The following is a 17,256-nucleotide window of genomic DNA, read 5'->3' on the forward strand; positions in this document are numbered from 1 at the left end:
AAATTAAAAGATACTCCTTGGAAGGAAAGTTATGGCCAACCTAGATAGCATGTTAAAAAGCAGAGACATTACTTTGCCAACAAAGGTCCATCTAGTCAAGGCTATAGTTTTTCCAGTGGTCATGTACAGATGTGAGAGTTGGACTGTGAAGAAAGCTGAGCACTGAAGAATTGATGCTTTTGAACTGTGGTGTTGGAGAAGACTCTTGAGAGTCCCTTGGACTGCAAGGAGATCCAACCAGTCCATTCCAAAGGAGATCAGTCCTGGGTGTTCGTTGGAAGGACTGATGTTGACGCTGAAACTCCAATACTTTGGCCACCTCATGAGAAGAGTTGACTGATTGGAAAAGACCCTGATGTTGGGAGGGATTAAAGGCAGGAGGAAAAGGGGACGACAGAGGATGAGATGGCTGGATGGCATCACTGACTAGATGGACGTGAGTTTGGGTGAACTCTGGGAGTTGGTGATGGACAGGGAGGCCTGGCATGCTGTGATTCATGGGGTTGCAGAGTCGGACACGACTGAGCGACTGAACTGAAAGGCTTCTGATTAGTTCACGTATAATATAAATATTAACTCTTTAAATCTGTAGCATACCTTCCAAAGGCTTTCCTAGTGGCTCAGATGGTAAAGAATCTGCCTGCAATGTAGAATTCTGGGGTTTGATTCCTGGGTCAGGATGATCCATTGGAGAAGGGCATGTCTATCACTCTAGTATTCTTACTTGGAGAATTTGGAGGACAGAGGAACCTGTGGGCTACAGTGCATGGGGTTGCAAGAGTTGTATACAACTGAGAGACCAACACTTTCACTTTCATACCTTCAACTAAGAGAGCCAAGATTTTTATCACCTTTCTTTACCCAGTATCACAGCGAGGTCAAGTGCATCATCCAAGGTCAGGTAATAAGACCGTTTTCACTCTGTTGAATCTTTCAACAAAGATAGCATAAACAATATTGCTATTATTTAATAAGACTTGTTTTTCTTCCCCAAGATGATAACTCTTTGGGAGAATGATTTCTTTATATTTATTTTTTTAACAACAATGCCATTGCTGTTGCTTCCTAGACATTCTCTGAAGGCCCTAATAAATGTGTATACGTGAGAGAGAGAGAGAAAGGGAGAAAATTGTGTTATAAAATGAAATAGAAAAATATTTATATCTTTATTGCACATCTGTGTGATCTTCATGAGGGTCTCAAAAGTCACTTTCAATAATGAGAAAATAAGAGCAGTAACCCAGCCAGATACTTTATCTGAAAAGATAAGGGAAGTAGCTTATTTGCAGCAACGGCAGAATCCATCGGATAAGTGTCTTGTCAGTGTTGAAAATGTTGTTCATTTAAATAAAGTTTACATTCCCAAAATATAAGGGAATAAATAATTTCAAAATGAGGTTATAGATAAAGGATTTAATATCTGAAAAGACGACAGGCCCAGCAAGATTGAGAGCACCTAAGCAAATGTAATTTTCAACATATAATTGTGCTGTTAAAATCTGGAAAGGTTAGATTCAGAAAAGTCCATGGGGAAAGTGCAAAGTTCTTAGGTCAGAATCTTATCAAGCAACACAAGAATGTATTAGGAGTATCTCAGGCATTGTCTGTGGCGTTAGCTTCTTTCTTTCCTTAGGGTAAGTGCTTTGGGTGCTGAGGGTTGTTTTTTTGTTTGTTTGTTTGTTTGTTTGTTTTCCTGTTTTCCCACAGTTCTGGATACAGAGGATTTATCTTCAAGGAGTTGCTTTGTCTCGTTCAGCATCCGTGGGTAACTTCAAAGAATATAGAAGAATCTCGGGAGATTTGGGGGGCTACTTACATTCAGTATAAAATGAGAATCTGTGTGCCTACCCATGCAAGATTTCCCCAAAGATGTCTAGGACAGAATGTTTTATTGATTTCCCAAATCTTCGTCCAATTCTGACCCCGTCAATAGAAACAGAGAGTGGAGTTTCAGGTTCTGTTTACTCATACCCTTATATTATGACCATCACATTATCATCCCAAATTCCATGTTGATAATAATCATCCAAAATATCAATGAGTTATCTTGTGCCAGAAGTTGTACCTAACATTTTACATCAAATGTGTAACTTAATCATCCTGAATACCTTAAAATCATGTGCTATTGTTCCCATTTAACAGCTGAGCAAACTGAGGCTTTGACAGATTAGATTACATGCCGTGGTTATACATCAGCAACAGCCAAGGCTTGAATATGATTCCGGGTAGTTTCACTGCAGAGCTGGTGGCCTAATACTGCTATTTAGCCATCTAAGATGTGTTGGGCTGTTACTATATTCCTGGCACTATTGTGAGCCCTTCACATGTGTTAAGCTATTTAATTCTTCCCTGAAACATGGGAAGACAAATCTAATAGTATTCTCATTTTACAGACAAGGAAATAGAGACACAGGAGAAAAAAGTCTTTTTTGGGGGGTGGGAGCAGGGTTCTACAGTTCGTAAGTTGAGGATTCATATTCACAACATCTTTTTCCGAAGCCATGGGTCAGTTCTAAATATTAACCATCTGAATATGTCATAATTGTAGATACGCTTAGGTTACATGACAAATACATTAGATATGAGATACCGCTCCATTGAGTGCAAATGAAAAAGAACATTCCTTAGACAGGTCTTAGCTGCCTCCATAGAAGAGTCTTCGAGAGATCCAGGCATCAAGAACTACAGAAAAAAGCCCTCATGTCTGAAGGACTTACAAAAAATAGAATACAGAATTTAAAAGAACTATGACTCTATAATACATCATCATGCTCCTAAAGTACATGGGCCTCATCCAGAAAATTTTGTAGCTACATTTGGTGATGAATATTAACTAGACTTACTGTGATGATCACATTGTAGCATATAAAAATTGAGAAGAATAATGTCATACACCCAAAGCCAATATAATGTTATGTCAGTTATACATCAGTTAAAAAACAAACAAAAAAAAAAGAAAAGAAATACAAAGACTCTGCAGTACGTCTTCATGTTGCTAAAATACCTGATTATCATCAGCATACAAGCAAGCACTGGCTGCAAATTCATTCTAAGAACGCTCAGAATGGAGACAACTTACACGTGAACAGCCACTGAATGCCTGGTGGCTGTGAGGATTGTTATGTAGAAAAGGGCTCCGTGGACTCTGCTGACATCACAGGGAAAGAGGTCTGTGAGGCTTACCATGGGTACCATCATCAAGCATCATAGGATGAGGAACTGGAAGGAGGGCTGTTTCTATCACGTGTGTCACTATCTTTTCGTTAAACAAAATCACTACTAATCCCTGATGTTCTGCATGTGGCTGGTTCCATTTAATTCTCTATCATCTTTCTCAGAGGAGTAGCTTCACGAACCTCTTAGTGCTTTCACCAGTATAGTTCACAGAAATTTCTTGGCCAAATCAAAAACCTTCCCAGTGTTTGGAACATCCATACACTTCATTCTGCTTTCCAGTCTAAGAAATACAGCTCAGCTCCCACTATTCAGAGGGGACATTGAACCATCAAATTATGAGCTCTGGTTAGGTAAGAGTTTTCTATAATCACTCAGATGAGCCTCTGTCTCTCATTTCATCCCCTGATGGCTGCCTGTCCTGGCTTGGAAGCTGATCAGAAGACTTGTAAGAAAGAGTCAGATGCGCTCCTAAAGGTATTGGCCTATCAGTATAAAAACCTGTCCTGGATTGGCTATATATATGTGCTGCTGCTGCTAAGTCACTTCAGTCGTGTCCGACTCTGTGCTACCCCATAGACGGCAGCCCACCAGGCTCCCCCCTCCCTGGGATTCTCCAGGCAAGAACACTGGAGTGGGTTGCCATTTCCTTCTCCAGTGCATGAAAAGTGAAAAGTGAAAGGGAAGCCGCTCAGTCGTATCCGACTCTTAGCGACCCCATGGACTGCAGCCTACCAGGCTCCTCCATCATATGTGTTAAAGATATAGATAAATGATAGGTAGATTTTAGATCTTATATGGAATTGTAGAACTAGAGGAGATACACCAAAAAGGGATAAGGAAAGAGAACTAATATGGAGTATCTATCATATAACCAAAAAAAAAAAAAAAAAATCTGCTATATCCTTTCTGTATCATATCCAGTGTTCACAGTAATGCTGTGAAGTCAGAGTCAGGAGCACGGTCACTGGAGCCACACTGTTTGGGCTTGAATCTTACTCACAGTATTTCGTATTATGACTTTGAGCACTTCATTAACCTTATTATGTCTCAGTTTCCTCATCTGAAAAATGTGGATAATAATGCTATCTACCTCACAAGGTTATTGAGTTCTTAAAAGAGGGTCTGGCTTGTAGTGCACATTAAATGAATGTTAGGTATTGATTTTATTATACTGGATTTTGCCAGTATTCACAAAGAATAGTGGTGATGAATGCTGACTGAATTGCAAATAACTAAATCTATGATTCAAAAACATTCCTCAAAATTCAATGAAGAGCTAATATTATTTCACCTTGTGTTATCTGCTGACAATCCATTCGTCAAATATCAATGAGCACCTACTATGTGCTGGACATTTGGAGTACATTCATGAGTGGAAGGAAACAAAGACCTCTACCTTTTGGGAGGTGATATTCAACCTAAAATGCTGATGAAGGCAAATAGTAATCCATAATCATAATAAATAAGTAAAGTAGGTATTACATTGTGAAATAAATAATTGCTATAGAAAACAATAGATCAAGGTGATGAAATCCAGAAGAGCAGGTAAAGTGCAGGTAGAGATTGTAATAGTCGTGTGGTTGAGAGAAGTCAGAAACAAGTGACACCTTTTCATTCAAACATCTGCCTCAGTTCAGTTCAGTTCAGTCGCTCAGTAGTGTCCGACTCTTTGCGACCCCATGAATCGCAGCACGCCAGGCCTCCCTGTCCATCACCAGCTCCCGGAGTTCACTCACACTCACGTCCATTGAGTCCGTGATGCCATCCAGCCATCTCATCCTCTGTCGTCCCCTTCTCCTCCTGCCCCCAATCCCTCCCAGCATCAGAGTCTTTTCCAATGAGTCAACTCTTCGCATGAGGTGGCCAAAGTACTGGAGTTTCAGCTTTAGCATCATTCCTTCTAAAGAAATCCCAGGGCTGATCTCCTTCAGAATGGACTGGTTGGATCTCCTTGCAGGCCAAGGGACTCTCAAGAGTCTTCTCCAACACCACAGTTCAAAAGCATCAATTCTTCGGCGCTCAGCTTTCTTCACAGTCCAGCTCTGCCTGGCAAATAGTAAATGCCCCAACTGATGATTGCTAAGCTTAGCTAAACATTGAAGAAGTAAGGAAATCTGTCTGCTTGTTACTGTAGCATGGAATTAAAGAAATCTGAACTTGAATACTGGTTCCAGAACTTAATTAGCATGTGGCCTCAGGAGAGTCTTTGAACCTCAATTCTTCCGTCCATTGAGAACAATGCAGAGCTGCTAAGAGGATAAATAAGACAATTTATGTGAAATGGTTTTCTCAGTGCTCGTTGAGTGTCCTCTGGCCACAGTTAGTGATAGACAGAGCCTTATGCTGTTGTTGTTCATTTGCTAATTCACTAAGTCATTGTTGTCTGACTCTTTGAGACCCCATGGGCTGTAGCATGCCAGGCTCCCCTGTCCCTCACCAGTTCCCAGAATTTGCTAAAATTCATGTCCATTGAGTTGGTGACACTATCTATCATCTCATCCTCTACTGCCCTCTTCTCCTTTTCCCTTCAATCTCTCCCAGTATCAGGGTCTTTTCCAGTGAGTCGGCACTTTGCATCAGGTGGTCAAACTACTGGAGCTTCAGCTTTAGCATCAGTCCTTCCAATGAATATTCAGGGTTGATTTCCTTTAGTATTGACTGGTTTCATCTTGCAGTCCAAAGGACTCTCGAGTCTTCTCCAGGACCACAATTCAAAAGCATCAATTCTTCCATGCTCAACCTTCTTTATGGTCCAGCTCTCACATCTGTATATGACTACTGAAAAAATCATAGCTTTCACTATGGGGACCTTTGTTAAAGTGATGTCTCTGCTTTTTAATATGCTGCTTAGGTTTGTCATAGTTTTCCTTGCAAGGAGCATCATCTTTTAATTTTATGACAGCAGCCACCATCTAGAGTGATTCTGGAGCCCAACCAAATAAAACCTGTCACTTCTACTTTTTCCCCTTCTATGTGCCATGAAGTAATGGGACCAGAATGCCATGGGCTTCACTGTTATTATTAATTTTTTATGTTAAATTTTAAGCCAGCTTTTTCACTCTCCTCTTTCACCCTCATCAAGGGGGGTTTTAGTTTCTCTTCACTTTCCGCCATTAGAATGATATCATCTCTATGTCTGAGGCTGTTATTATTTCTCCTGGCAGTCTTGATTCCAGCCTCGTGCAGTATGCTCAAAATTGGGTATTCTCTTCAGGAATCTTAGGTTCAATATTTAAAGTCAGAGCATGTTGGAAATGAGTTGTTATTTTCCTTTAGACATGGATGAAAAAGAATAATATAGTTTTAACTTCTGGGCAAAGAATCAGAGACTGGAAGCCAGACTGATGCTTCTGCTGAAATGGCATATTGTGACTACTGCCACAAACCCAAAGCCTGACACTTCATAGCCAGGGCCCAAGACTCATTCCTTGGCTTATCCTTTTCACACATATTTACATTCCCAAGTTTAGGCTCGGTTTTAAAGTAAAAGCTCACTCTATGGGGAACTTGTTTTATGTCGGCCACCATTTTCCACTGCTGCTGCTGCTAAGTCACTTCAGTCGTGTCTGACTCTGTGCGACCCCATAGACGGCATCACACCAGGCTGCTCCGTCCCTGGGATTCTCCAGGCAAGAACACTGGAGTGGGTTGCCATTTCCTTCTCCAATGCATGAAAGTGAAAAGTGAAAGTGAAGTCGCTCAGTCGTGTCCGGCTCTTAGCAACCCCATGGAATGTAGTCTACCAGGCTCCTCTGTCCATGGGATTTTCCACTAACCTGAGAGAAATAAATGTGCCCTAAATTCCATTTTAAAAAGTGAAACCTGTGGAGGAAAACAGAATAAATTAATTTTGTTCCTATGAAATCTGGTGTTTATGCCCTCTATGCTTGCTCTGTGGGGAGATTGGGCAATAATAGATTTTCTATTATAAGTCCTCTTCCCTTACTCCCCTGGGAACAAAACCACAGCTACTAAGTGGAACTGTGTTGGTTTGAGTACTCTGCTCAGGATAAGGAGAGTCAATCTGTAAATGACTCTGCACTTGTATTCTTTATTACTTAAATTACGTAGTAGTTGACTCCCACCTGAAACTGAATATTTGTTGTAAGGTGGGACATCCCCATCCTATTCTTCTGTCAAGTTTCCATTTTCATTTAGAGTTTAATTAAATTTCTTTAGGAATCTCTATTTTACTATAGACATTTGAATCAAAGTAACTTTCTTCAATTATTTGTAATAGATTATCAGTGTTTTTTCATTAAAAGACCCAATTATTGTAGAACAGTCAAAAATAACTAGCATGCAATGTATCTGATAAATAGCAACTCTGGGAATCAAGCAGGATGTCCCCCACAATAAGTCATGTGTTAAATTCCTAAAAGCAAAAGAGTTATTATTAATAGTTTATATTGTCATATGTAATTAAAGGTTATGTATTGCAGGAGGGTGAGTGGCTATGGGAGAAGGAAAACACTACACTTAAGTTGTTATTATGTCCAAGGCATTATGCTGGGCACTTCGTACGTTAACTCATTCAATCTGGTAAGTGATACTAGTCTAATGTCCCATTTGCAAGGTTAAATGCCAAGTTAGAATAACCATTTCACAGAGCTGGAAATTGGCTATCCTGGGTTTTAAACTAGTTGACCGGCTCCAAAATGCTCTCCTCTTGCACTATATTGAAATAAATTCTGTATTCTTAGACTTAGGTATGTATTTTTATTTATATTGGGGACGGGGGTGGGGGGGCGCTTTCCTGATAGCTCAGTTGGTAAAGTGCCTGCAATGCAGGAGAACCTGGTCTGATTCCTGGGTCAGAAAGACCCACTGGAGAAAGGATAGGCTACCCACTCCAGTATTCTTGGGCTTCCCTTGTGGCTCAGCTAGTAAAGAATCTGCCTGCAATGAGCGAGACCTGGGTTTGATCCCTGGGTTGGGAAGACCCCTGGAGAAGGGAAAGTCCACCCACTTCAGTATTCTGGCCTAGAGAATTCCATGAACTGTATAGTCCATGGGGTCCCAAAGAGTCAGACACGACTGAGTGGCTTTCACTCACTCTTTTTATTTGTTTTAATTAAAATAATACACCACCACCAATGGAGCCCATTCTTTCTTAGCTTGTGAAAGGCATGAGTTTAACCGCAATCTATTTGAGATTTAGGTAGACTATACTGTACACACCTATACACATACACATCAGTTGTTTTAGGAATCCAGTGGTACCAGCCTGCCATTCATATAATGTGAAGTCACGCAATTTCCTGGGTTTTAAATCTTGTCAGTTATATACTTCACCATGAATGAAAAATACTTTAAAAAATATTTTATTTCATTTTTATTGTGATAAAATATACATAGCATAAAATTTAATATTTTAATGACTTAAAGTCTACATTTCAGTGGCACTAAATACATGTACAATGTTGTAAAAACTATCACCACTGTCTGGTTCCAGAACTTTTTCTTTGCCTCAGAAGGAAACCTGCATCCATTAAGCAGTCACTTACCATTTGCTCCTCCCCTCAGCCCTTGTTAACTGCTGTCTACGTTCTGTCTTTTCAGATTTGCATATTCTAAATATTTCATATAAATGGAATCATACAATATGTGATCTTTTGTGACTGACTTCTTCCATGTAGTATAATATTTTCAAGTTTGTCTATCTACATTGTATCATATATCAATACTTTATTTCTTTTTATTGGTGAACAATATTCCATCATATGGGTATATCATTTATGTTTATCCATTCATCAGTTGATAGATATTTAAGAGGGGGTCAGAAACTCTACATTAAATGTATATATCAACTGAAGAATGCATCCACATCTTTGAAGGGCTAAAATATGGCAAAATGGGCATCTTAAAAATTGAAGAAATGGGATCATTTGCTGAAAAACAATTTATTTGAGCTATGTCCCTCTGTATGTTATTTTACAGGGTTGAATCAGAGACTGGATTTAGTAGCTCTTCCAATAAATTTTTGTTTTGTTGGTTAAATAGCAGTATCTTTGTATGCACGTAAAGCAAAATCATTAAGGAAATAAGTGAATAAATGAGCCAGATTTCTGCTTACATACTTGTCACCTGTTATATGGTTTCATAAATTCCAGGAAAGCCTTAATGTCCATTCCAGATGCCAAAAAAGCCTTGATTTAGTTTGAGTTCCTGCTGCGAAATATAAAATACAGAAAACTAAAATGTGCACTCTATTATACATGAATGTTCAAAGTGGCATTATTTGTACCAGCTCCAAACTGGAAATAACTCCCATCTCCATCAACAGGTGAATGGATAAACAATTGTGGTGTATCCATATAATATGCTTACCAACAATAAAATGAATTAGGCTATTGAGACACGCAACAGCATGGATGAATCTCAAAATGACTATGTTGAAAGAATGAAGTCTGATAAAAAGAAGTGCATTATGTATGCTTACATTTAGATAAAACTCTAGAAAATGTAAACTAATCTGTATCGACCAAAAGCCGAACAGCAATGAGGAGCAGGGAGAGGCATAAAGGAGGAATTATAGAGAAAACAAGAAAGCTTTCCAGAGTGATTATTATGTTTATTCTCTTGATTGTGATGATCGTTTCATAGGAGCATAAATTCATCAAAATTTATAAAATTTTGCAGTTTAAATGTGTGTAGACCTCAATAAAGCTGTGTTTAAAAACATGATTAACTAAAAAATAAGAACATAAATACATAAAACAAATACATTAATAAATAAATGCAGATCCGAAATGAAAGCTGACCTTTCATTCAGAAAACATAAACAAATCACTATTAGCAAAAAGAGAGGTTGGAGGGCTAGCAATTAGTATTTTTAATACTCATCACCAGGGCACATCCTATTGACTGTGCTGAGAGAAACAGTTACATATACACAACCTTCTGAGACAGTCATCTAGTAATGAGTAGAAGCCTGTGTTTGTGCTCTCAGTGTTTAACCACAAACTTTCAGAAATATACATGCACTACATTCTTTCATGAGAATGTGGGGAAAAAAGAGAAAAAGGACAGGACAAATGGTTTTGTCTTAATATTGGAATCATATCAAGGTACCAAGCGTACCAAGCATATCCAACCCAGAAATAGATCTATTGTTATGCTACTTTGGGGTAGCTGTTCATACCGCAAATGTGGCTAATTTAGGGATAAAACCTGACTTCTTGAAAGTCCCCTGGACTGCAAGTAAATCAAACCAGTCAATCCTGAGGAAATAAACCCTGAAGATTTATTGGAAGGACTGATGCTGAAGCTGAAGCTCCAATACTTTAGCCACCTGATGTGAAGAGCTGACTCATTTGAAAAGACCCTGATGCTTGCATATTTTTGGATCGCAGACATTCTGACTGGTGTGAAGTGGTACCTCATTGTGGTTTTGATTTGCATTTCTCTAATAATGAGTGATGTTGAGCATCTTTTCATGTGTTTGTTAGCCATCCATATGTCTTCTTTGGAGAAATGTCTATTTAGTTCTTTGGCCCATTTTTTGATTGGGTCGTTTATTTTTCTGGAATTGAGCTGCATAAGTTGCTTGTATATTTTTGAGATTAGTTGTTTGTCAGTTGCTTCATTTGCTATTATTTTCTCCCATTCAGAAGGCTGTCTTTTCACCTTGCTTATAGTTTCCTTTGTTGTGCAGAAGCTTTTAATTTTAATTAGATCCCATTTGTTTATTTTTGCTTATCTGCAAGCAATAAACGCTGGAGAGGGTGTGGAGAAAGGGAACCCTCCTACACTGTTGGTGGGAATGCAAACTAGTACAACCACTATGGAAAACAGTGTGGAGATTCCTTAAAAAATTGCAAATAGAACTGCCTTATGACCCAGCAATCCCACTGCTGGGCATACACACCGAGGAAACCAGAATTGAAACAGACACATGTACCCCAATGTTCATCGCAGCACTGTTTATAATAGCCAGGACATGGAAACAACCTAGATGTCCATCAGCAGATGAATGGATAAGAAAGCTGTGGTACATATACACAATGGAGTATTACTCAGCCATGAAAAAGAATACATTTGAATCAGTTCTGATGAGGTGGATGAAACTGGAGCTGATTATACAGAGTGAAGTAAGCCAGAAAGAAAAACACCAGTACAGTATACCAACACATATATATGGAATTTAGAAAGATGGCAATGATGACCCTGTATGCAAGACAGCAAAAAAGACACAGATGTGTAGAGTGGACTTTTGGACTCAGAGGGAGAAGGAGAGGGTGGGATGATTTGGGAGAATGGCATTGAAACATGTATACTATCATGTAAGAATCGAATCGCCAGTCTATGTCCGACGCAGAATACAGCATGCTTGGGGCTGGTGCACAGGGATGACCCAGAGGGATGTTGTGGGGAGGGAGGTGGGAGCGGGGGTTCATGTTTGGGATCGCATGTACACCCGTGGTGGATTCATGTCAATGTATGGCAAAACCAACACAGTATTGTAAAGCAAAATAAAGTAAAAATAAAAATTAAAAATAAATAAATAAAATAAAATAACTGTCAAATTAATCTGGCTAAAAAAAAAAAAAAGAAAGAAAAGACCCTGATGCTGGGAAAGATTGAAAGCAGGACGAGAAAAGGACAACAGAGGATGAAATGGTTGGAGGCATCACCGACTCAATGGACATGAATTTGAGCAAATTCTGGGAGATGGTGATGGACAGGGAAGCCTGGCATGCTGCTGTCCATGGGGTCGCAAAGAGTCAGATGCGACTGAGCAACGGAACAGTAACAACATTGACAATTCTCTTAATGCCAGTTCTTTGTAAATAGGCTGAGTAATTTGGAAATGGATAACCAATTTATGTATATAAAGACAGAAAAGTGTTCAACAAAATGAATTAACATTGAACGTGAGGCTGATGTTTTCCAATTTTGCCCATTCTAAGCAACAGATTCTTGAATATAATAGCCAAGTATGCTGATTATATAAATAAGCAGAGTGTTCACTTAGCATAAGACTGCAAAGAACACTGAATTATTCGTTGACGATGAAGACAGTTTATTGAGAATTGTGTTGATGGTACCGACTCCTAGACAACCAGCTTTTAGTCATGTGTTGTTTCTACCCTAGTCTCCAGTTTCTTTTCACCTACAAAAGTGGGTTCTTAACACACATAGCTAAGAATATAGATCTGACCCATTTCAAAACCATTTTGTATCCCACCAGTTTCGATGTTCTGGGGCCTTGCCCTGCTTATAATGTCTTGCATTAGGACCTTTCATATGATTAATCATTCTTATTATTGCCTGTTTAATCTCCAGAATGGCTGTGCGCTGCTGGAGCACTCTTTCCTTAAAGTGAGTGTTTCGTACTCGTGCTATCTTTGGCATCATTTCTCTTTTAGAATCAGCATTAATTTCATATCTGCTGACCTGTCACTTCAGTCTCCTTCAATACTCCCCTGCACATGCACACACTCCACTTCAATGGGAATATTCACATTCGGCTTCAAGTCTTGCTGAAAACCCATTGCCTATTGGGCAGAAATATGAACACATCGATGCCACAGTACCTACTTGTACAATTCCATTTACTGTTCCCCAGGCGATGGCAGCCCAGGGAGTTACTGGTCTTTCACTTCAGACCTAACATTATGAGAGTTTTGTAAGCTTGAGCAGAACGCTCTGCTGTATAGAAGAGGTCAGGATGCTGCATATCCCCACGTGCACTTTGCAAAGAGTAATTTTCTCTCAGTGCTGGATCCCAATATTCTAATTGTGTCTCTGTAATAGAAAGAAAGTGTGCTTCATCCTACCATGTGTTCCAAATGAAATTTTTAAAACCCACATCAGGCAAAAGACATAATGAATAGAAAATATTATCTGGGATTTCTGATGTCTTTGCCTCTTGATTTCCATTTGCTTTGGTAATTGGAAGGTGGAACAGATGGTGACAATCTATTGAATATGGTGTGCCCATTATAATAGCCCATTCTGCGGAGCAATTCCTCACAAGCAAAGGATGCATTAGAAGGGACCATAGCTTTCAAAAACTGTTGATGAGCTCTGGGGCATGAACGATTATACAAGGGGTACAGTGGGTGGTTTATGGCCCTTAGATGCAGCTGCTTTGTGAAACTTGTGACACCTTCTGCAATCCACAGAGGAGGGAAATGGAGACATACAAATGGGCAGCTGGATTTGACTGATTATTAGCACCATGACTCCAGCTTAGAAAAGCTCCCAGATTGTTGCCCAGTGAGGCTAACAACTCCCCAAACAGCCCCCTAGTTTTGACCCTGCCTGAGGACAAAATAAAACAATTCCAAATTATGGTTATGGCTCATATTTTGAAAGCCCATAAACAGCAAGATCAACCACCAGCAGCATCTGTACAAAATACAAATGAATGTGCTTTGTTCTGACTAATTTGATCACTTTCAAGATCAGACAACAGGTAGTTGTTGAAATAACCCAGCTTTCCACATCTACTTGTGTCATTGCAAAAATCCTCTTCAATTATCACAGCAAGTGCAGTAACTTAAAATGAAATTGTTATAATTCACAAAATGCCAAGGTGAATATAAATCAAGGTACTTGTACATACGATTCCTCTGTCTGTTTTCCAGGTTGCCTGGAGTCTTATAAAGACTTAAACATTTTGGGCTCTACTTGATAAGGTGGCATTTGCTATCAATTTATAGGTTTGAATTTTCAAGACAAGCAATTAAGAGGCTGGTTATGTCATTCTGGGTGTTGTTCATGTAATAGGATTAGCAGAAAGAGAAGAGAGGTAACAGTAAATTCTGCTGGTGTGTAAAAGAAACACTGTCTTTTCCCCTACCAAAGGAAACAACATTATACTAAAACAAAATAAAACCTTCTCTACGTCACATTAAATATCTGCTTAAAACTTATTTGTATTGCTCACATACTCCCCCTAAGTGTTAGGTGTGATCCTCAGCATCTTATTCAGCCTGTCCTTTCTTAATGGAATCATTTCCTCTCTCATTATACATCCATGTTTATATGAAGTCTCCTTTTAAAATAGAATCAGGAAGAGGTTTATTTAATGTTCATTTATTTTTCAATTATAAAAGTCATACATGCTTATTAAATGAAATGAGGCTACCAAGGAAAAGAAGACAGATAAAAGCAAGGATTTATACAAATCTATTCATGTTAACATTTTGGTTATTTTTCCAGTTTTTATGTAGACTTACAAAAATACTTTAAATATTAATAGAGATACAACTCTGTCTGTTCTGTTTTGTAATTAATTAGTAACCTAAAATTTGTGAAAGAATGTTTAAATTATTGAATAATACATATTGGTTAGAGAGAGACAGTGTGTGTGCTCAGTTGTGCCTGATCATTGACTACCCATAAACTGAAGCCAACCAAGCTTCTCTGTTCATGGAATTTTCCAAGTAAGAATCCTAAAACAGGTTATCATTTCCTACTCCAGGAGATATTCCTGACCAAGGAATTGAACCCATGTCTATAGTGTCTTCTGTCTAGGCAGTCAGATTCTTTAGGTACTATCAATTTTTAAAATTCATTGTATAATTTAATATTAAAATTGTTTCTGAATGTTTTGGTATTACAAATAATCAGTTCAATTCAGTAGCTTAGTCATGTCTGACTCTTTGTGACCCCCTGGACTGCAACACACCAGGCTTTCCTGTCCATCACCAGCTTCTGGAGTTTACCCAAACTCATGTCCATTAAGTTGGTGATGCCATGCAACCATCTCATCCTCTGTTGTCCCCTTCTTTTCCTGCCTTCAATCTTTCCCACCATCAGGGTCTTTTCCAATGAATCAGTTATTCACATCAGGTGGCCAAAGAACTGCAGTTTCAACTTCAACATCAGTCCTTCCAATGAACACTCAGGACTAATCTCCTTTACGATGGACTGGTTGGATATCCTTGCAGTCCAAAGGACTGTCAAGAGTCTTCTCCAACACCACAGTTCAAAAGCATCAATTCTTCGGCACTCAGCTTTCTTTAGAGTCCAACTCTCACATCCATACATGACCACTGGAAAAACCATAGCCTCGACTAGACAGACCATTTTTGGCAAAATAATGTCTCTGCCTTTTAATATGCTGTCAAGGTTGGCCATAGCTTTTCTTCCAAGGAGCAAGAGTCTTTTAATTTCATGGCTGCAGTCACCATCTGCAGTGATTTTGAAATTCAAGAAAATAAAGTCTGTCACTGTTTTCATTGTTTCCCCATTTATTTGCCATGAAGTGGTGGGACTGGATGCCATGATCTTAGTTTTTTGAATAAAGAATCTTAGTTTTTTGAGCACTCCTCTTTCACTTTCATCAAGAGGCACTTTAGTTCTTCACTTTCTGCCATAAGGGTGGTGTTATCTGCCTATCTGAAGTTATCGATATTTCTCCTGGCAATTTTGATTCCATCTTCATCCAGCCAAGCATTTTGCATGATGTACTCTTCATATAAGTTAAATAAGCAGGATGACAATATACAGCCTCAACGTACTCCTTTCCCAATTTGGAACCAGTCTGTTGTTCCATGTCCGGTTCTAACTGTTTCTTTTTGTCCTGCAAACAGATTTCTCAGGAGGTAAGTAAGGTGGTCTGGTATTCCCATCTCTTGAAGAATTTTTCACAGTTTCTTGTGATCCACACAGCCAAAGGCTTTGTCATAGTCCATAAAGCAGAAGTAGATATTTTTCTGGAACTCTCTTGCTTTTTCTATGATCCAGTGGGTGTTGGCAATTTGATCTCTGGTTCTAAATCCAGCTTGAACATCCGGAAGTTCATGGTTCATGTACTGTTTAAGCCTGACTTGGAAAATTTTGAGTATTACTTTGCTAGCACGTGAGATGAGTGCAATTGCGTGGAAGTTTGAACATTCTTTGTCATTGCCTTTGTGATTGGAAAGAAAACTGATCTTTTCCAGTCCTGTGGCCACTGCTGAGTTTTCCAATTTGCTGGCATACTGAGTGCAGTGCTTTAACAGCATCATCATTAGGATTTGGAAAAAATAAAACTCTGATTATTTATATTATTACAAATACTGCTTTGATGGAAAATTTGGTGTAGACCTTTATATGTTGCAATTATTTATTTAGAAAAAATTCATATTTAGACTCTATATTTTCAAAAGTGGTACCAGTTTATATTTCATTAGCAGTTTATAAAAACTGTCGTGGATTTTACAAGATTTTTAAATGTTCATAAATTTGATCAACAAAAATGGTATCTCATACATTTCTTTGAATAGTTTTCCATTTGTTTTAATCTAATTTTTTCTCTTTTATGAATTGTCCATGTCTTTTCCATATTTATTTGTTAGAAGCTTTCTATTTTCTCCCTTGCCAGAGTGTTCTCTATAGTAGGAATATGCTATCATACATGATCATTTTTCCTAACTTGTTACCTTCCTTTTAAGTTTGGTTATTTCTACAAGGAAAACTTTTAACTTACAGGTAGCTAAATGTGAGTCTTTTCTTTCAAATTTATTTTGTGGTTTTCAAGCTTAAAACTTCCCCACTGACACTGATTTTTAGAAGGTTTATTGTTGCAAAGAAAGATTATATAAATTCCTGTTTATGGAGGTCAAAGTTTATATACATGTAATGTGTGTGTGTTGTCACTCTGTTGTATCTGACTCTTTGTGACTCCATGGACTGTGGCCCACCAGGCTCCTCTGTCCATGGGATTCTCCAGGCAAGAATGCTGGAGTGGGTTGCCATTTCCTTCTCCATATACATGTAATATGCATTTAAAATGTTTTTTTTTTTTTTTAATTGGAGGATAATTGCTTGACAATATTTTGCTGGTTTCTACCATACATCAGCATGAATGTTGTGGGCACAGTGGGGGATGGAGAGGGTGGGGCAAAATGATAGCGTTGTATGGAAACATATACATTACTGTATATTGATTCTTTTTCTGTATTTAACCTTTATTTCATTCAAAGTTTCTATTTTTAATAAGCTACGGAAACCAAGATGGATTAATTCTTCCTCAAACATTAACCAGTTACTGAATAATCTTTTTCTTTGTCACTGTCTAGGAATGTTTCCATAAAATACGCTCACACGCATCATCAACTGTTGCTTTGACACTGTGAGGTT

The sequence above is a fragment of the Ovis aries genome, chromosome 21 (assembly GCF_016772045.2).
Source record: "Ovis aries strain OAR_USU_Benz2616 breed Rambouillet chromosome 21, ARS-UI_Ramb_v3.0, whole genome shotgun sequence".
Lineage (NCBI taxonomy): Eukaryota > Metazoa > Chordata > Mammalia > Artiodactyla > Bovidae > Ovis > Ovis aries.